The following is a 23,954-nucleotide window of genomic DNA, read 5'->3' as shown; positions in this document are numbered from 1 at the left end:
ACTGAGACACAGGTATACTGAGACGCAGGCAGCATACTGAGACGCAGGCATACTGAGACGCAGGCATACTGAGACGCAGGCAAACTGAGACGCAGGCATACTGAGACGCAGGCAAACTGAGACGCAGGCATACTGAGACGCAGGCAAACTGAGATGCAGGCATACTGAGACGCAGGCATACTGAGACGCTTGCATACTAAGACGTAGGCATACTGAGACGCAGGCATACTGAGACACAGGCATACTGAGACGTAGGCATACTGAGACGCAGGCATACTGAGACGCAGGCAGCATACTGAGACGCAGGCATACTGAGACGCTTGCATACTGAGACGTAGACATACTGAGACGCAGGCATACTGAGACACAGGCATACTGAGACGCAGGAAAACTGAGACACATGCATACTGAGACGCAGGCAAACTGAGACGCAGGCATACTGAGACGCAGGCAAACTGAGACGCAGGCATACTGAGACGCAGGTATACTGAGACGCAGGTATACTGAGACGCAGGCAGCATACTGAGACGCAGGCATACTGAGACGCAGGCATACTGAGACGCAGGCAAACTGAGACGCAGGCATACTGAGACGCAGGCAAACTGAGACGCAGGCATACTGAGACGCAGGTATACTGAGATGCAGGCATACTGAGACGCAGGCAGCATACTGAGACGCAGGTATACTGAGACACATGCATACTGAGACACATGCATACTGAGACGCAGGCATACTGAGACGCAGGCAGCATACTGAGACGCAGGCAGCATACTGAGACGCAGGCAAACTGAGACGCAGGTATACTGAGACGCAGGTATACTGAGACGCAGGCAGCATACTGAGACGCAGGCAGCATACTGAGACGCAGGCAGCATACTGAGCCGCAGGCAGCATACTGAGACGCAGGCAAACTGAGACGCAGGTATACTGAGACGCAGGCAGGATACTGAGACGCAGGCATACTGAGACGCAGGTATACTGAGACGCACGTATACTGAGACGCTTGCATACTGAGACGCAGGTATACTGAGACAGATGCATACTGAGACGTAGGCATACTGAGACGCAGGTATACTGAGACGCACGTATACTGAGACACAGGAAAACTGAGACGCAGGCATACTGAGACGCAGGCAAACTGAGACGCAGGCATACTGAGACGCTTGCATACTGACACGTAGACATACTGAGACGCAGGCATACTGAGGCACAGGCATACTGAGACGCAGGCAAACTGAGACACATGCATACTGAGACGCAGGCAAACTGAGACGCAGGCATACTGAGACGCTTGCATACTGAGACGTAGGCATACTGAGACGCAGGCATACTGAGATGCAGGCATACTGAGACGCAGGCAAACTGAGACGCAGGCATACTGAGACGCAGGCAAACTGAGATGCAGGCATACTGAGACGCAGGCATACTGAGACGCTTGCATACTGAGACGTAGGCATACTGAGACGCAGGCATACTGAGACACAGGCATACTGAGACGTAGGCATACTGAGACGCAGGTATACTGAGACGCACGTATACTGAGACGCAGGAAAACTGAGACGCAGGCATACTGAGACGCAGGCAAACTGAGACGCAGGCATACTGAGACGCTTGCATACTGAGATGTAGACATACTGAGACGCAGGCATACTGAGACACAGGCATACTGAGACGCAGGAAAACTGAGACGCAGGCATACTGAGACGCAGGCAAACTGAGACGCAGGCACACTGAGACGCAGGTACACTGAGACGCATGTATACTGAGACGCAGGCAGCATACTGAGACGCAGGCATACTGAGACGCAGGCAAACTGAGACGCAGGCATACTGAGACGCAGGCATACTGAGACGCAGGCATACTGAGACGCAGGCAAACTGAGACGCAGGCATACTGAGACGCAGGTATACTGAGACGCAGGTATACTGAGACGCAGGCAGCATACTGAGACGCAGGCATACTGAGACGCAGGCATACTGAGATGCAGGCAAACTGAAACGCAGGCATACTGAGACGCAGGCAAACTGAGACGCAGGCATACTGAGACGCAGGTATAATGAGATGCAGACATACTGAGACGCAGGCAGCATACTGAGACGCAGGTATACTGAGACACATGCATACTGAGACACATGCATACTGAGACGCAGGCATACTGAGACGCAGGCAGCATAATGAGACGCAGGCAGCATACTGAGACGCAGGCAAACTGAGACGCAGGTATACTGAGACGCAGGTATACTGAGACGCAGGCAGCATACTGAGACGCTACTGAGACGCTTGCATAGTGAGACACAGGCATACTGAGACATAGGCATACTGAGACGCAGGCAAACTGAGACGCAGGCATACTGAGACACAGGCAGCATATTGAGACGCAGGCAAACTGAGACGCAGGTATACTGAGACGCAGGTATACTGAGACGCAGGCAGCATACTGAGATGCAGGTATACTGAGACGCAGGTATACTGAGACGCAGGCAGCATACTGAGACGCAGGCATACTGAGACGCAGGCATACTGAGACGCAGGCAAACTGAAACGCAGGCATACTGAGACGCAGGCAAAGTGAGACGCAGGCATACTGAGACGCAGGTATACTGAGATGCAGGCATACTGAGACGCAGGCAGCATACTGAAACGCAGGTTTACTGAGACACATGCATACTGAGACACATGCATACTGAGACGCAGGCATACTGAGACACAGGCAGCATACTGAGACGCAGGTATACTGAGACGCAGGTATACTGAGACGCAGGCAGACTACTGAGACGCAGGCATACTGAGACGCAGGTATACTGAGACGCACGTATACTGAGACGATTGCATACTGAGACGCAGGTATACTGAGACACACGTATACTGAGACGATTGCATACTGAGACGCAGGTATACTGAGACACATGCATACTGAGACGCAGGCATACTGAGACGCAGGCAAACTGAGACGCAGGCATACTGAGACGCAGGCAAACTGAGATGCAGGCATACTGAGACGCAGGCATACTGAGACGCTTGCATACTGAGACGTGGGCATACTGAGACGCAGGCATACTGAGACACAGGCATACTGAGACGTAGGCATACTGAGACGCAGGCATACTGAGACGCAGGCAGCATACTGAGACGCAGGCATACTGAGACGCTTGCATACTGAGACGTAGACATACTGAGACGCAGGCATACTAAGACACAGGCATACTGAGACGCAGGCAAACTGAGACACATGCATACTGAGACGCAGGCAAACTGAGACGCAGGCATACTGAGACGCAGGCAAACTGAGACGCAGGCATACTGTGACGCAGGTATACTGAGACACAGGTATACTGAGACGCAGGCAGCATACTGAGACGCAGGCATACTGAGACGCAGGCATACTGAGACGCAGGCAAACTGAGACGCAGGCATACTGAGACGCAGGCAAACTGAGACGCAGGCATACTGAGACGCAGGCATGAGCTGATACTGACGCAGGCAGCATACTGAGCACGCATACTGGCAGCATACTGAGACCAGGCATACTGAGACGCAGGCAGACTACTGAGACGCAGGCAAACTGAGACGCAGGCATACTGAGACGCAGGTATACTGAGACGCAGGCACACTGAGACGCAGGTATACTGAGACAATGCATACTGAGCCAGCAACTGAGACGCAGGCAACTGAGACGCAGGCATACTGAGACGCAGGCAAACTGAGACGCAGGCATACTGAGACGCAGGCATACTGAGACGCGCATACTGAGACGAGGCATACTGAGACGCAGGCATACTGAGACCAGGCATACTGAGACGAGGCATACTGAGACGCAGGCATACTGAGACACAGGCATACTGAGACGTAGGCATACTGAGACGCAGGCATACTGAGACGCAGGCAGCATACTGAGACGCAGGCATACTGAGACGCTTGCATACTGAGACGTAGACATACTGAGACGCAGGCATACTGAGACACAGGCATACTGAGACGCAGGCAAACTGAGACACATGCATACTGAGACGCAGGCAAACTGAGACGCAGGCATACTGAGACGCAGGCAAACTGAGACGCAGGCATACTGAGACGCAGGTATACTGAGACGCAGGTATACTGAGACGCAGGCAGCATACTGAGACGCAGGCATACTGAGACGCAGGCATACTGAGACGCAGGCAAACTGAGACGCAGGCATACTGAGACGCAGGCAAACTGAGACGCAGGCATACTGAGACGCAGGTATACTGAGATGCAGGCATACTGAGACGCAGGCAGCATACTGAGACGCAGGTATACTGAGACACATGCATACTGAGACACATGCATACTGAGACGCAGGCATACTGAGACGCAGGCAGCATACTGAGACGCAGGCAGCATACTGAGACGCAGGCAAACTGAGACGCAGGTATACTGAGACGCAGGTATACTGAGACGCAGGCAGCATACTGAGACGCAGGCAGCATACTGAGACGCAGGCAGCATACTGAGCCGCAGGCAGCATACTGAGACGCAGGCAAACTGAGACGCAGGTATACTGAGACGCAGGCAGGATACTGAGACGCAGGCATACTGAGACGCAGGTATACTGAGACGCACGTATACTGAGACGCTTGCATACTGAGACGCAGGTATACTGAGACAGATGCATACTGAGACGTAGGCATACTGAGACGCAGGTATACTGAGACGCACGTATACTGAGACACAGGAAAACTGAGACGCAGGCATACTGAGACGCAGGCAAACTGAGACGCAGGCATACTGAGACGCTTGCATACTGAGACGTAGACATACTGAGACGCAGGCATACTGAGACACAGGCATACTGAGACGCAGGCAAACTGAGACACATGCATACTGAGACGCAGGCAAACTGAGACGCAGGCATACTGAGACGCTTGCATACTGAGACGTAGGCATACTGAGACGCAGGCATACTGAGATGCAGGCATACTGAGACGCAGGCAAACTGAGACGCAGGCATACTGAGACGCAGGCAAACTGAGATGCAGGCATACTGAGACGCAGGCATACTGAGACGCTTGCATACTGAGACGTAGGCATACTGAGACGCAGGCATACTGAGACACAGGCATACTGAGACGTAGGCATACTGAGACGCAGGTATACTGAGACGCACGTATACTGAGACGCAGGAAAACTGAGACGCAGGCATACTGAGACGCAGGCAAACTGAGACGCAGGCATACTGAGACGCTTGCATACTGAGATGTAGACATACTGAGACGCAGGCATACTGAGACACAGGCATACTGAGACGCAGGCAAACTGAGACGCAGGCATACTGAGACGCAGGCAAACTGAGACGCAGGCACACTGAGACGCAGGTACACTGAGACGCATGTATACTGAGACGCAGGCAGCATACTGAGACGCAGGCATACTGAGACGCAGGCAAACTGAGACGCAGGCATACTGAGACGCAGGCAAACTGAGACGCAGGCATACTGAGACGCAGGCAAACTGAGACGCAGGCATACTGAGACGCAGGTATACTGAGACGCAGGTATACTGAGACGCAGGCAGCATACTGAGACGCAGGCATACTGAGACGCAGGCATACTGAGACGCAGGCAAACTGAAACGCAGGCATACTGAGACGCAGGCAAACTGAGACGCAGGCATACTGAGACGCAGGTATACTGAGATGCAGGCATACTGAGACGCAGGCAGCATACTGAAACGCAGGTATACTGAGACACATGCATACTGAGACACATGCATACTGAGACGCAGGCATACTGAGACACAGGCAGCATACTGAGACGCAGGCATACTGAGACGCAGGTATACTGAGACGCAGGCAGACTACTGAGACGCAGGCATACTGAGACGCAGGTATACTGAGACGCACGTATACTGAGACGATTGCATACTGAGACGCAGGCATACTGAGACGCAGGTATACTGAGACGCAGGTATACTGAGACGCAGGCAGCATACTGAGACGCAGGCATACTGAGACGCAGGCATACTGAGATGCAGGCAAACTGAAACGCAGGCATACTGAGACGCAGGCAAACTGAGACGCAGGCATACTGAGACGCAGGTATACTGAGATGCAGGCATACTGAGACGCAGGCAGCATACTGAAACGCAGGTATACTGAGACACATGCATACTGAGACACATGCATACTGAGACGCAGGCATACTGAGACACAGGCAGCATACTGAGACGCAGGTATACTGAGACGCAGGTATACTGAGACGCAGGCAGACTACTGAGACGCAGGCATACTGAGACGCAGGTATACTGAGACGCACGTATACTGAGACGATTGCATACTGAGACGCAGGTATACTGAGACAGATGCATACTGAGTCGCAGGCAAACTGAGACGCAGGCAAACTGAGACGCAGGCATACTGAGACGCAGGCAAACTGAGACGCAGGCATACTGACACGCAGGCATACTGAGACGCTTGCATACTGAGACGTAGGCATACTGAGACGCAGGCATACTGAGACACAGGCATACTGAGACGTAGGCATACTGAGACGCAGGTATACTGAGACGCACGTATACTGAGACGCAGGAAAACAGACGCAGGCATACTGAGACGCAGGCAAACTGAGACGCAGGCATACTGAGACGCTTGCATACTGAGACGTAGACATACTGAGACGCAGGCATACTGAGACACAGGCATACAGAGACGAAGGCAAACTGAGACACATGCATACTGAGACGCAGGCAAACTGAGACGCAGGCATACTGAGACGCAGGCAAACTGAGACGCAGGCATACTGAGACGCAGGTATACTGAGACGCAGGTATACTGAGACGCAGGCAGCATACTGAGACGCAGGCATACTGAGACGCAGGCATACTGAGACGCAGGCAAACTGAGACGCAGGCATACTGAGACGCAGGCAAACTGAGACGCAGGCATACTGAGACGCAGGTATACTGAGATGCAGGCATACTGAGACGCAGGCAGCATACTGAGATGCAGGTATACTGAGACACATGCATACTGAGACACATGCATACTGAGACGCAGGCATACTGAGACGCAGGCAGCATACTGAGACGCAGGCAGCATACTGAGACGCAGGCAAACTGAGACGCAGGTATACTGAGACGCAGGTATACTGAGACGCAGGCAGCATACTGAGACGCAGGCAGCATACTGAGACACAGGCAAACTGAGACGCAGGTATACTGAGACGCAGGTATACTGAGACGCAGGCAGGATACTGAGACGCAGGCATACTGAGACGCAGGTATACTGAGACGCACGTATACTGAGACGCTTGCATACTGAGACGCAGGTATACTGAGACGCAGGCAAACTGAGACGCAGGCAAACTGAGACGCAGGCATACTGAGATGCAGGCAAACTGAGACGCAGGCATACTGAGACGCAGGCATACTGAGACGCTTGCATGCTGAGACGTAGGCATACTGAGACGCAGGCATACTGAGACACAGGCATACTGAGACATAGGCATACTGAGACGCAGGCAAACTGAGACGCAGGCATACTGAGACACAGGCAGCATATTGAGACGCAGGCAAACTGATACGCAGGTATACTGAGACGCAGGTATACTGAGACGCAGGCAGCATACTGAGATGCAGGTATACTGAGACGCAGGTATACTGAGACGCAGGCAGACTACTGAGACGCAGGCATACTGAGACGCAGGTATACTGAGACGCACGTATACTGAGACGATTGCGTACTGAGACGCAGGTATACTGAGACACACGTATACTGAGACGATTGCATACTGAGACGCAGGTATACTGAGACACATGCATACTGAGACGCAGGCATACTGAGACGCAGGCAAACTGAGACGCAGGCAAACTGAGATGCAGGCATACTGAGACGCAGGCATACTGAGACGCTTGCATACTGAGACGTGGGCATACTGAGACGCAGGCATACTGAGACACAGGCATACTGAGACGTAGGCATACTGAGACGCAGGCATACTGAGACGCAGGCAGCATACTGAGACGCAGGCATACTGAGACGCTTGCATACTGAGACGTAGACATACTGAGACGCAGGCATACTGAGACACAGGCATACTGAGACGCAGGCAAACTGAGACACATGCATACTGAGACGCAGGCAAACTGAGACGCAGGCATACTGAGACGCAGGCAAACTGAGACGCAGGCATACTGAGACGCAGGTATACTGAGACGCAGGTATACTGAGACGCAGGCAGCATACTGAGACGCAGGCATACTGAGACGCAGGCTATACTGAGACGCAGGCAAACTGAGACGCAGGCATACTGAGACGCAGGTATACTGAGACGCACGTATACTGAGACGCACGTATACTGAGACGCTTGCATACTGAGACGCAGGTATACTGAGACACATGCATACTGAGACGCAGGCAAACTGAGACGCAGGCAAACTGAGACGCAGGCATACTGAGACGCAGGCAAACTGAGACGCAGGCATACTGAGACGCAGGCATACTGAGACGCTTGCATACTGAGACGTAGGCATACTGAGACGCAGGCATACTGAGACACAGGCATACTGAGACATAGGCATACTGAGACGCAGGCAAACTGAGACGCTGGCATACTGAGACGCAGGCAGAATATTGAGACGCAGGCAAACTGAGACGCAGGTATACTGAGGCGCAGGTATACTGAGACGCAGGCAGATACTGAGACGCAGGTCTACTGAGACGCAGGTGAGACGCAGGCATACTGAGACGCAGGGAAACTGAGACGCAGGCATACTGAGACGCAGGCAAGTTGAGATGCAGGCATACTGAGATGCAGGCATACTGAGACGCTTGCATACTGAGACGTGGGCATACTGAGACGCAGGCATACTTAGACACAGGCATACTGAGACGTAGGCATACCGAGACGCAGGCATACTGAGACGCAGGCAGCATACTGAGACGCAGGCATACTGAGACGCTTGCATACTGAGACGTAGACATACTGAGACGCAGGCATACTGAGACACAGGCATACTGAGACGCAGGCAAACTGAGACACATGCATACTGAGACGCAGGCAAACTGAGACGCAGGCATACTGAGACGCAGGCAAACTGAGACGCAGGCATACTGAGACGCAGGTATACTGAGACGCAGGTATACTGAGACGCAGGCAGCATACTGAGACGCAGGCATACTGAGACGCAGGCATACTGAGACGCAGGCAAACTGAGACGCAGGCATACTGAGACGCAGGCAAACTGAGACGCAGGCATACTGAGACGCAGGCAAACTGAGATGCAGGCATACTGAGACGCAGGCATACTGAGACGCTTGCATACTGAGACGTAGGCATACTGAGACGCAGGCATACTGAGACACAGGCATACTGAGACGTAGGCATACTGAGACGCAGGCATACTGAGACGCAGGCAGCATACTGAGACGCAGGCATACTGAGACGCTTGCATACTGAGACGCAGGCAAACTGAGATGCAGGCATACTGAGACGCAGGCATACTGAGACGCAGGCATACTGAGACACAGGCATACTGAGACGCAGGAAAACTGAGACACATGCATACTGAGACGCAGGCAAACTGAGACGCAGGCATACTGAGACGCAGGCAAACAGACGCAGGCATACTGAGACGCAGGTATACTGAGACGCAGGTATACTAAGACGCAGGCAGCATACTGAGACGCAGGCATACTGAGACGCAGGCATACTGAGACGCAGGCAAACTGAGACGCAGGCATACTGAGACGCAGGCAAACTGAGACGCAGGCATACTGACACGCAGGTATACTGAGATGCAGGCATACTGAGACGCAGGCAGCATACTGAGACGCAGGTATACTGAGACACATGCATACTGAGACACATGCATACTGAGACGCAGGCATACTGAGACGCAGGCAGCATACTGAGACGCAGGCAGCATACTGAGACGCAGGCAAACTGAGACGCAGGTATACTGAGACGCAGGTATACTGAGACGCAGGCAGCATACTGAGACGCAGGCAGCATACTGAGACGCAGGCAGCATACTGAGCCGCAGGCAGCATACTGAGACGCAGGCAAACTGAGACGCAGGTATACTGAGACGCAGGCAGGATACTGAGACGCAGGCATACTGAGACGCAGGTATACTGAGACGCACGTATACTGAGACGCTTGCATACTGAGACGCAGGTATACTGAGACACATGCATACTGAGACGCAGGCATACTGAGACGCTTGCATACTGAGACGTAGACATACTGAGACGCAGGCATACTGAGGCACAGGCATACTGAGACGCAGGCAAACTGAGACACATGCATACTGAGACGCAGGCAAACTGAGACGCAGGCATACTGAGACGCTTGCATACTGAGACGTAGGCATACTGAGACGCAGGCATACTGAGACGCAGGCATACTGAGACGCAGGCATACTGAGACGCAGGCAAACTGAGACGCAGGCATACTGAGACGCAGGCAAACTGAGATGCAGGCATACTGAGACGCAGGCATACTGAGACGCTTGCATACTGAGACGTAGGCATACTGAGACGCAGGCATACTGAGACACAGGCATACTGAGACGTAGGCATACTGAGACGCAGGTATACTGAGACGCACGTATACTGAGACGCAGGAAAACTGAGACGCAGGCATACTGAGACGCAGGCAAACTGAGACGCAGGCATACTGAGACGCTTGCATACTGAGACGTAGACATACTGAGACGCAGGCATACTGAGACACAGGCATACTGAGACGCAGGCAAACTGAGACGCAGGCATACTGAGACGCAGGCAAACTGAGACGCAGGCACACTGAGACGCAGGTACACTGAGACGCATGTATACTGAGACGCAGGCAGCATACTGAGACGCAGGCATACTGAGACGCAGGCAAACTGAGACGCAGGCATACTGAGACGCAGGCAAACTGAGACGCAGGCATACTGAGACGCAGGCAAACTGAGACGCAGGCATACTGAGACGCAGGTATACTGAGACGCAGGTATACTGAGACGCAGGCAGCATACTGAGACGCAGGCATACTGAGACGCAGGCATACTGAGATGCAGGCAAACTGAAACGCAGGCATACTGAGACGCAGGCAAACTGAGATGCAGGCATACTGAGACGCAGGTATACTGAGATGCAGGCATACTGAGACGCAGGCAGCATACTGAAACGCAGGTATACTGAGACACATGCATACTGAGACACATGCATACTGAGACGCAGGCATACTGAGACACAGGCAGCATACTGAGATGCAGGTATACTGAGACGCAGGTATACTGAGACGCAGGCAGACTACTGAGACGCAGGCATACTGAGATGCAGGTATACTGAGACGCACGTATACTGAGACGATTGTATACTGAGACGCAGGCATACTGAGACGCAGGCAAACTTAGACGCAGGCATACTGAGACGCAGGCAAACTGAGACGCAGGCATACTGAGACGCAGGTATACTGAGACGCAGGTATACTGAGACGCAGGCAGCATACTGAGACGCAGGCATACTGAGACGCAGGCATACTGAGATGCAGGCAAACTGAAACGCAGGCATACTGAGACGCAGGCAAACTGAGATGCAGGCATACTGAGACGCAGGTATACTGAGATGCAGGCATACTGAGACGCAGGCAGCATACTGAAACGCAGGTATACTGAGACACATGCATACTGAGACACATGCATACTGAGACGCAGGCATACTGAGACACAGGCAGCATACTGAGATGCAGGTATACTGAGACGCAGGTATACTGAGACGCAGGCAGACTACTGAGACGCAGGCATACTGAGACGCAGGTATACTGAGACGCACGTATACTGAGACGATTGCATACTGAGACGCAGGCATACTGAGACGCAGGCAAACTGAGACGCAGGCATACTGAGACGCAGGCAAACTGAGACGCAGGCATACTGAGACGCAGGTATACTGAGACGCAGGTATACTGAGACGCAGGCAGCATACTGAGACGCAGGCATACTGAGACGCAGGCATACTGAGATGCAGGCAAACTGAAACGCAGGCATACTGAGACGCAGGCAAACTGAGACGCAGGCATACTGAGACGCAGGTATACTGAGATGCAGGCATACTGACACGCAGGCAGGATACTGAAACGCAGGTATACTGAGACACATGCATACTGAGACACATGCATACTGAGACGCAGGCATACTGAGACACAGGCAGCATACTGAGACGCAGGTATACTGAGACGCAGGTATACTGAGACGCAGGCAGACTACTGAGACGCAGGCATACTGAGACGCAGGTATACTGAGACGCACGTATACTGAGACGATTGCATACTGAGACGCAGGTATACTGAGACAGATGCATACTGAGTCGCAGGCAAACTGAGACGCAGGCAAACTGAGACGCAGGCATACTGAGACGCAGGCAAACTGAGACGCAGGCATACTGACACGCAGGCATACTGAGACGCTTGCATACTGAGACGTAGGCATACTGAGACGCAGGCATACTGAGACACAGGCATACTGAGACGTAGGCATACTGAGACGCAGGTATACTGAGACGCACGTATACTGAGACGCAGGAAAACAGACGCAGGCATACTGAGACGCAGGCAAACTGAGACGCAGGCATACTGAGACGCTTGCATACTGAGACGTAGACATACTGAGACGCAGGCATACTGAGACACAGGCATACAGAGACGAAGGCAAACTGAGACACATGCATACTGAGACGCAGGCAAACTGAGACGCAGGCATACTGAGACGCAGGTATACTGAGACGCAGGTATACTGAGACGCAGGCAGCATACTGAGACGCAGGCATACTGAGACGCAGGCATACTGAGACGCAGGCAAACTGAGACGCAGGCATACTGAGACGCAGGCAAACTGAGACGCAGGCATACTGAGACGCAGGTATACTGAGATGCAGGCATACTGAGACGCAGGCAGCATACTGAGATGCAGGTATACTGAGACACATGCATACTGAGACACATGCATACTGAGACGCAGGCATACTGAGACGCAGGCAGCATACTGAGACGCAGGCAGCATACTGAGACGCAGGCAAACTGAGAAGCAGGTATACTGAGACGCAGGTATACTGAGACGCAGGCAGCATACTGAGACGCAGGCAGCATACTGAGACACAGGCAAACTGAGACGCAGGTATACTGAGACGCAGGTATACTGAGACGCAGGCAGGATACTGAGACGCAGGCATACTGAGACGCAGGTATACTGAGACGCACGTATACTGAGACGCTTGCATACTGAGACGCAGGTATACTGAGACACATGCATACTGAGACGCAGGCAAACTGAGACGCAGGCAAACTGAGACGCAGGCATACTGAGATGCAGGCAAACTGAGACGCAGGCATACTGAGACGCAGGCATACTGAGACGCTTGCATGCTGAGACGTAGGCATACTGAGACGCAGGCATACTGAGACACAGGCATACTGAGACATAGGCATACTGAGACGCAGGCAAACTGAGACGCAGGCATACTGAGACACAGGCAGCATATTGAGACGCAGGCAAACTGATACGCAGGTATACTGAGACGCAGGTATACTGAGACGCAGGCAGCATACTGAGATGCAGGTATACTGAGACGCAGGTATACTGAGACGCAGGCAGACTACTGAGACGCAGGCATACTGAGACGCAGGTATACTGAGACGCACGTATACTGAGACGATTGCATACTGAGACGCAGGTATACTGAGACACACGTATACTGAGACGATTGCATACTGAGACGCAGGTATACTGAGACACATGCATACTGAGACGCAGGCATACTGAGACGCAGGCAAACTGAGACGCAGGCATACTGAGACGCAGGCAAACTGAGATGCAGGCATACTGAGACGCAGGCATACTGAGACGCAGGCAGCATACTGAGACGCAGGCATACTGAGACGCTTGCATACTGAGACGTAGACATACTGAGACGCAGGCATACTGAGACACAGTCATACTGAGACGCAGGCAAACTGAGACACATGCATACTGAGACGCAGGCAAACTGAGACGCAGGCATACTGAGACGCAGGCAAACTGAGACGCAGGCATACTGAGACGCAGTTATACTGAGACGCAGGTATACTGAGACGCAGGCAAACTGAGATGCAGGCATACTGAGACGCAGGCATACTGAGACGCTTGCATACTGAGACGTAGGCATACTGAGACGCAGGCATACTGAGACACAGGCATACTGAGACGTAGGCATACTGAGACGCAGGCATACTGAGACGCAGTCAGCATACTGAGACGCAGGCATACTGAGACGCTTGCATACTGAGACGTAGACATACTGAGACGCAGGCATACTGAGACACAGGCATACTGAGACGCAGGAAAACTGAGACACATGCATACTGAGACGCAGGCAAACTGAGACGCAGGCATACTGAGACGCAGGCAAACTGAGATGCAGGCATACTGAGACGCAGGTATACTGAGATGCAGGCATACTGAGACGCAGGCAGCATACTGAAACGCAGGTATACTGAGACACATGCATACTGAGACACATGCATACTGAGACGCAGGCAAACTGAGACACATGCATACTGAGACGCAGGCAAACTGAGACGCAGGCATACTGAGACGCAGGCAAACTGAGACGCAGGCATACTGAGACGCAGGTATACTGAGACACAGGTATACTGAGACGCAGGCAGCATACTGAGACGCAGGCATACTGAGACGCAGGCATACTGAGACGCAGGCAAACTGAGACGCAGGCATACTGAGACGCAGGCAAACTGAGACGCAGGCATACTGAGACGCAGGCAAACTGAGATGCAGGCATACTGAGACGCAGGCATACTGAGACGCTTGCATACTGAGACGTAGGCATACTGAGACGCAGGCATACTGAGACACAGGCATACTGAGACGTAGGCATACTGAGACGCAGGCATACTGAGACGCAGGCAGCATACTGAGACGCAGGCATACTGAGACGCTTGCATACTGAGACGCAGGCAAACTGAGATGCAGGCATACTGAGACGCAGGCATACTGAGACGCAGGCATACTGAGACACAGGCATACTGAGACGCAGGAAAACTGAGACACATGCATACTGAGACGCAGGCAAACTGAGACGCAGGCATACTGAGACGCAGGCAAACAGACGCAGGCATACTGAGACGCAGGTATACTGAGACGCAGGTATACTAAGACGCAGGCAGCATACTGAGACGCAGGCATACTGAGACGCAGGCATACTGAGACGCAGGCAAACTGAGACGCAGGCATACTGAGACGCAGGCAAACTGAGACGCAGGCATACTGAGACGCAGGTATACTGAGATGCAGGCATACTGAGACGCAGGCAGCATACTGAGACGCAGGTATACTGAGACACATGCATACTGAGACACATGCATACTGAGACGCAGGCATACTGAGACGCAGGCAGCATACTGAGACGCAGGCAGCATACTGAGACGCAGGCAAACTGAGACGCAGGTATACTGAGACGCAGGTATACTGAGACGCAGGCAGCATACTGAGACGCAGGCAGCATACTGAGACGCAGGCAGCATACTGAGCCGCAGGCAGCATACTGAGACGCAGGCAAACTGAGACGCAGGTATACTGAGACGCAGGCAGGATACTGAGACGCAGGCATACTGAGACGCACGTATACTGAGACGCACGTATACTGAGACGCTTGCATACTGAGACGCAGGTATACTGAGACAGATGCATACTGAGACGTAGGCATACTGAGACGCAGGTATACTGAGACGCACGTATACTGAGACACAGGAAAACTGAGACGCAGGCATACTGAGACGCAGGCAAACTGAGACGCAGGCATACTGAGACGCTTGCATACTGAGACGTAGACATACTGAGACGCAGGCATACTGAGGCACAGGCATACTGAGACGCAGGCAAACTGAGACACATGCATACTGAGTCGCAGGCAAACTGAGACGCAGGCAAACTGAGACGCAGGCATACTGAGACGCAGGCAAACTGAGACGCAGGCATACTGACACGCAGGCAAACTGAGACGCTTGCATACTGAGACGTAGGCATACTGAGACGCAGGCATACTGAGACACAGGCATACTGAGACGTAGGCATACTGAGACGCAGGTATACTGAGACGCACGTATACTGAGACGCAGGAAAACAGACGCAGGCATACTGAGACGCAGGCAAACTGAGACGCAGGCATACTGAGACGCTTGCATACTGAGACGTAGACATACTGAGACGCAGGCATACTGAGACACAGGCATACAGAGACGAAGGCAAACTGAGACACATGCATACTGAGACGCAGGCAAACTGAGACGCAGGCATACTGAGACGCAGGCAAACTGAGACGCAGGCATACTGAGACGCAGGTATACTGAGACGCAGGTATACTGAGACGCAGGCAGCATACTGAGACGCAGGCATACTGAGACGCAGGCATACTGAGACGCAGGCAAACTGAGACGCAGGCATACTGAGACGCAGGCAAACTGAGACGCAGGCATACTGAGACGCAGGTATACTGAGATGCAGGCATACTGAGACGCAGGCAGCATACTGAGATGCAGGTATACTGAGACACATGCATACTGAGACACATGCATACTGAGACGCAGGCATACTGAGACGCAGGCAGCATACTGAGACGCAGGCAGCATACTGAGACGCAGGCAAACTGAGAAGCAGGTATACTGAGACGCAGGTATACTGAGACGCAGGCAGCATACTGAGACGCAGGCAGCATACTGAGACACAGGCAAACTGAGACGCAGGTATACTGAGACGCAGGTATACTGAGACGCAGGCAGGATACTGAGACGCAGGCATACTGAGACGCAGGTATACTGAGACGCACGTATACTGAGACGCTTGCATACTGAGACGCAGGTATACTGAGACACATGCATACTGAGACGCAGGCAAACTGAGACGCAGGCAAACTGAGACGCAGGCATACTGAGATGCAGGCAAACTGAGACGCAGGCATACTGAGACGCAGGCATACTGAGACGCTTGCATGCTGAGACGTAGGCATACTGAGACGCAGGCATACTGAGACACAGGCATACTGAGACATAGGCATACTGAGACGCAGGCAAACTGAGACGCAGGCATACTGAGACACAGGCAGCATATTGAGACGCAGGCAAACTGATACGCAGGTATACTGAGACGCAGGTATACTGAGACGCAGGCAGCATACTGAGATGCAGGTATACTGAGACGCAGGTATACTGAGACGCAGGCAGACTACTGAGACGCAGGCATACTGAGACGCAGGTATACTGAGACGCACGTATACTGAGACGATTGCATACTGAGACGCAGGTATACTGAGACACACGTATACTGAGACGATTGCATACTGAGACGCAGGTATACTGAGACACATGCATACTGAGACGCAGGCATACTGAGACTCAGGCAAACTGAGACGCAGGCATACTGAGACGCAGGCAAACTGAGACGCAGGCAAACTGAGACGCAGGCATACTGAGATGCAGGCAAACTGAGACGCAGGCATACTGAGACGCAGGCATACTGAGACGCTTGCATGCTGAGACGTAGGCATACTGAGACGCAGGCATACTGAGACACAGGCATACTGAGACATAGGCATACTGAGACGCAGGCAAACTGAGACGCAGGCATACTGAGACACAGGCAGCATATTGAGACGCAGGCAAACTGATACGCAGGTATACTGAGACGCAGGTATACTGAGACGCAGGCAGCATACTGAGATGCAGGTATACTGAGACGCAGGTATACTGAGACGCAGGCAGACTACTGAGACGCAGGCATACTGAGACGCAGGTATACTGAGACGCACGTATACTGAGACGATTGCATACTGAGACGCAGGTATACTGAGACACACGTATACTGAGACGATTGCATACTGAGACGCAGGTATACTGAGACACATGCATACTGAGACGCAGGCATACTGAGACTCAGGCAAACTGAGACGCAGGCATACTGAGACGCAGGCAAACTGAGATGCAGGCATACTGAGACGCAGGCATACTGAGACGCAGGCAAACTGAGACGCAGGCATACTGAGACACAGGCAGCATATTGAGACGCAGGCAAACTGATACGCAGGTATACTGAGACGCAGGTATACTGAGACGCAGGCAGCATACTGAGATGCAGGTATACTGAGACGCAGGTATACTGAGACGCAGGCAGACTACTGAGACGCAGGCATACTGAGACGCAGGTATACTGAGACGCACGTATACTGAGACGATTGCATACTGAGACGCAGGTATACTGAGACACACGTATACTGAGACGATTGCATACTGAGACGCAGGTATACTGAGACACATGCATACTGAGACGCAGGCATACTGAGACTCAGGCAAACTGAGACGCAGGCATACTGAGACGCAGGCAAACTGAGATGCAGGCATACTGAGACGCAGGCATACTGAGACGCTTGCATACTGAGACATGGGCATACTGAGACGCAGGCATACTGAGACACAGGCATACTGAGACGTAGGCATACTGAGACGCAGGCATACTGAGACGCAGGCAGCATACTGAGACGCAGGCATACTGAGACGCTTGCATACTGAGACGTAGACATACTGAGACGCAGGCATACTGAGACACAGTCATACTGAGACGCAGGCAAACTGAGACACATGCATACTGAGACGCAGGCAAACTGAGACGCAGGCATACTGAGACGCAGGCAAACTGAGACGCAGGCATACTGAGACGCAGGTATACTGAGACGCAGGTATACTGAGACGCAGGCAAACTGAGATGCAGGCATACTGAGACGCAGGCATACTGAGACGCTTGCATACTGAGACGTAGGCATACTGAGACGCAGGCATACTGAGACACAGGCATACTGAGACGTAGGCATACTGAGACGCAGGCATACTGAGACGCAGTCAGCATACTGAGACGCAGGCATACTGAGACGCTTGCATACTGAGACGTAGACATACTGAGACGCAGGCATACTGAGACACAGGCATACTGAGACGCAGGAAAACTGAGACACATGCATACTGAGACGCAGGCAAACTGAGACGCAGGCATACTGAGACGCAGGCAAACTGAGATGCAGGCATACTGAGACGCAGGTATACTGAGATGCAGGCATACTGAGACGCAGGCAGCATACTGAAACGCAGGTATACTGAGACACATGCATACTGAGACACATGCATACTGAGACGCAGGCAAACTGAGACACATGCATACTGAGACGCAGGCAAACTGAGACGCAGGCATACTGAGACGCAGGCAAACTGAGACGCAGGCATACTGAGACGCAGGTATACTGAGACACAGGTATACTGAGACGCAGGCAGCATACTGAGACGCAGGCATACTGAGACGCAGGCATACTGAGACGCAGGCAAACTGAGACGCAGGCATACTGAGACGCAGGCAAACTGAGACGCAGGCATACTGAGACGCAGGCAAACTGAGATGCAGGCATACTGAGACGCAGGCATACTGAGACGCTTGCATACTGAGACGTAGGCATACTGAGACGCAGGCATACTGAGACACAGGCATACTGAGACGTAGGCATACTGAGACGCAGGCATACTGAGACGCAGGCAGCATACTGAGACGCAGGCATACTGAGACGCTTGCATACTGAGACGCAGGCAAACTGAGATGCAGGCATACTGAGACGCAGGCATACTGAGACGCAGGCATACTGAGACACAGGCATACTGAGACGCAGGAAAACTGAGACACATGCATACTGAGACGCAGGCAAACTGAGACGCAGGCATACTGAGACGCAGGCAAACAGACGCAGGCATACTGAGACGCAGGTATACTGAGACGCAGGTATACTAAGACGCAGGCAGCATACTGAGACGCAGGCATACTGAGACGCAGGCATACTGAGACGCAGGCAAACTGAGACGCAGGCATACTGAGACGCAGGCAAACTGAGACGCAGGCATACTGAGACGCAGGTATACTGAGATGCAGGCATACTGAGACGCAGGCAGCATACTGAGACGCAGGTATACTGAGACACATGCATACTGAGACACATGCATACTGAGACGCAGGCATACTGAGACGCAGGCAGCATACTGAGACGCAGGCAGCATACTGAGACGCAGGCAAACTGAGACGCAGGTATACTGAGACGCAGGTATACTGAGACGCAGGCAGCATACTGAGACGCAGGCAGCATACTGAGACGCAGGCAGCATACTGAGCCGCAGGCAGCATACTGAGACGCAGGCAAACTGAGACGCAGGTATACTGAGACGCAGGCAGGATACTGAGACGCAGGCATACTGAGACGCACGTATACTGAGACGCACGTATACTGAGACGCTTGCATACTGAGACGCAGGTATACTGAGACAGATGCATACTGAGACGTAGGCATACTGAGACGCAGGTATACTGAGACGCACGTATACTGAGACACAGGAAAACTGAGACGCAGGCATACTGAGACGCAGGCAAACTGAGACGCAGGCATACTGAGACGCTTGCATACTGAGACGTAGACATACTGAGACGCAGGCATACTGAGGCACAGGCATACTGAGACGCAGGCAAACTGAGACACATGCATACTGAGACGCAGGCAAACTGAGACGCAGGCATACTGAGACGCTTGCATACTGAGACGTAGGCATACTGAGACGCAGGCATACTGAGACGCAGGCATACTGAGACGCAGGCATACTGAGACGCAGGCAAACTGAGACGCAGGCATACTGAGACGCAGGCAAACTGAGATGCAGGCATACTGAGACGCAGGCATACTGAGACGCTTGCATACTGAGACGTAGGCATACTGAGACGCAGGCATACTGAGACACAGGCATACTGAGACGTAGGCATACTGAGACGCAGGTATACTGAGACGCACGTATACTGAGACGCAGGAAAACTGAGACGCAGGCATACTGAGACGCAGGCAAACTGAGACGCAGGCATACTGAGACGCTTGCATACTGAGACGTAGACATACTGAGACGCAGGCATACTGAGACACAGGCATACTGAGACGCAGGCAAACTGAGACGCAGGCATACTGAGACGCAGGCAAACTGAGACGCAGGCACACTGAGACGCAGGTACACTGAGACGCATGTATACTGAGACGCAGGCAGCATACTGAGACGCAGGCATACTGAGACGCAGGCAAACTGAGACGCAGGCATACTGAGACGCAGGCAAACTGAGACGCAGGCATACTGAGACGCAGGCAAACTGAGACGCAGGCATACTGAGACGCAGGTATACTGAGACGCAGGTATACTGAGACGCAGGCAGCATACTGAGACGCAGGCATACTGAGACGCAGGCATACTGAGATGCAGGCAAACTGAAACGCAGGCATACTGAGATGCAGGCAAACTGAGATGCAGGCATACTGAGACGCAGGTATACTGAGATGCAGGCATACTGAGACGCAGGCAGCATACTGAAACGCAGGTATACTGAGACACATGCATACTGAGACACATGCATACTGAGACGCAGGCATACTGAGACACAGGCAGCATACTGAGATGCAGGTATACTGAGACGCAGGTATACTGAGACGCAGGCAGACTACTGAGACGCAGGCATACTGAGACGCAGGTATACTGAGACGCACGTATACTGAGACGATTGCATACTGAGACGCAGGCATACTGAGACGCAGGCAAACTGAGACGCAGGCATACTGAGACGCAGGTATACTGAGACGCAGGTATACTGAGACGCAGGCAGCATACTGAGACGCAGGCATACTGAGACGCAGGCATACTGAGATGCAGGCAAACTGAAACGCAGGCATACTGAGACGCAGGCAAACTGAGATGCAGGCATACTGAGACGCAGGTATACTGAGATGCAGGCATACTGAGACGCAGGCAGCATACTGAAACGCAGGTATACTGAGACACATGCATACTGAGACACATGCATACTGAGACGCAGGCATACTGAGACACAGGCAGCATACTGAGATGCAGGTATACTGAGACGCAGGTATACTGAGACGCAGGCAGACTACTGAGACGCAGGCATACTGAGACGCAGGTATACTGAGACGCACGTATACTGAGACGATTGCATACTGAGACGCAGGCATACTGAGACGCAGGCAAACTGAGACGCAGGCATACTGAGACGCAGGCAAACTGAGACGCAGGCATACTGAGACGCAGGTATACTGAGACGCAGGTATACTGAGACGCAGGCAGCATACTGAGACGCAGGCATACTGAGACGCAGGCATACTGAGATGCAGGCAAACTGAAACGCAGGCATACTGAGACGCAGGCAAACTGAGACGCAGGCATACTGAGACGCAGGTATACTGAGATGCAGGCATACTGACACGCAGGCAGGATACTGAAACGCAGGTATACTGAGACACATGCATACTGAGACACATGCATACTGAGACGCAGGCATACTGAGACACAGGCAGCATACTGAGACGCAGGTATACTGAGACGCAGGTATACTGAGACGCAGGCAGACTACTGAGACGCAGGCATACTGAGACGCAGGTATACTGAGACGCACGTATACTGAGACGATTGCATACTGAGACGCAGGTATACTGAGACAGATGCATACTGAGTCGCAGGCAAACTGAGACGCAGGCAAACTGAGACGCAGGCATACTGAGACGCAGGCAAACTGAGACGCAGGCATACTGACACGCAGGCAAACTGAGACGCTTGCATACTGAGACGTAGGCATACTGAGACGCAGGCATACTGAGACACAGGCATACTGAGACGTAGGCATACTGAGACGCAGGTATACTGAGACGCACGTATACTGAGACGCAGGAAAACAGACGCAGGCATACTGAGACGCAGGCAAACTGAGACGCAGGCATACTGAGACGCTTGCATACTGAGACGTAGACATACTGAGACGCAGGCATACTGAGACACAGGCATACAGAGACGAAGGCAAACTGAGACACATGCATACTGAGACGCAGGCAAACTGAGACGCAGGCATACTGAGACGCAGGCAAACTGAGACGCAGGCATACTGAGACGCAGGTATACTGAGACGCAGGTATACTGAGACGCAGGCAGCATACTGAGACGCAGGCATACTGAGACGCAGGCATACTGAGACGCAGGCAAACTGAGACGCAGGCATACTGAGACGCAGGCAAACTGAGACGCAGGCATACTGAGACGCAGGTATACTGAGATGCAGGCATACTGAGACGCAGGCAGCATGCTGAGATGCAGGTATACTGAGACACATGCATACTGAGACACATGCATACTGAGACGCAGGCATACTGAGACGCAGGCAGCATACTGAGACGCAGGCAGCATACTGAGACGCAGGCAAACTGAGAAGCAGGTATACTGAGACGCAGGTATACTGAGACGCAGGCAGCATACTGAGACGCAGGCAGCATACTGAGACACAGGCAAACTGAGACGCAGGTATACTGAGACGCAGGTATACTGAGACGCAGGCAGGATACTGAGACGCAGGCATACTGAGACGCAGGTATACTGAGACGCACGTATACTGAGACGCTTGCATACTGAGACGCAGGTATACTGAGACACATGCATACTGAGACGCAGGCAAACTGAGACGCAGGCAAACTGAGACGCAGGCATACTGAGATGCAGGCAAACTGAGACGCAGGCATACTGAGACGCAGGCATACTGAGACGCTTGCATGCTGAGACGTAGGCATACTGAGACGCAGGCATACTGAGACACAGGCATACTGAGACATAGGCATACTGAGACGCAGGCAAACTGAGACGCAGGCATACTGAGACACAGGCAGCATATTGAGACGCAGGCAAACTGATACGCAGGTATACTGAGACGCAGGTATACTGAGACGCAGGCAGCATACTGAGATGCAGGTATACTGAGACGCAGGTATACTGAGACGCAGGCAGACTACTGAGACGCAGGCATACTGAGACGCAGGTATACTGAGACGCACGTATACTGAGACGATTGCATAC

Source organism: Salmo salar, chromosome 19, assembly GCF_965601325.2.
Source record: "Salmo salar chromosome 19, fSalSal1, whole genome shotgun sequence".
NCBI classification, from domain to species: domain Eukaryota; kingdom Metazoa; phylum Chordata; class Actinopteri; order Salmoniformes; family Salmonidae; genus Salmo; species Salmo salar.
Note: the sequence above shows the minus strand (reverse complement) of the source record.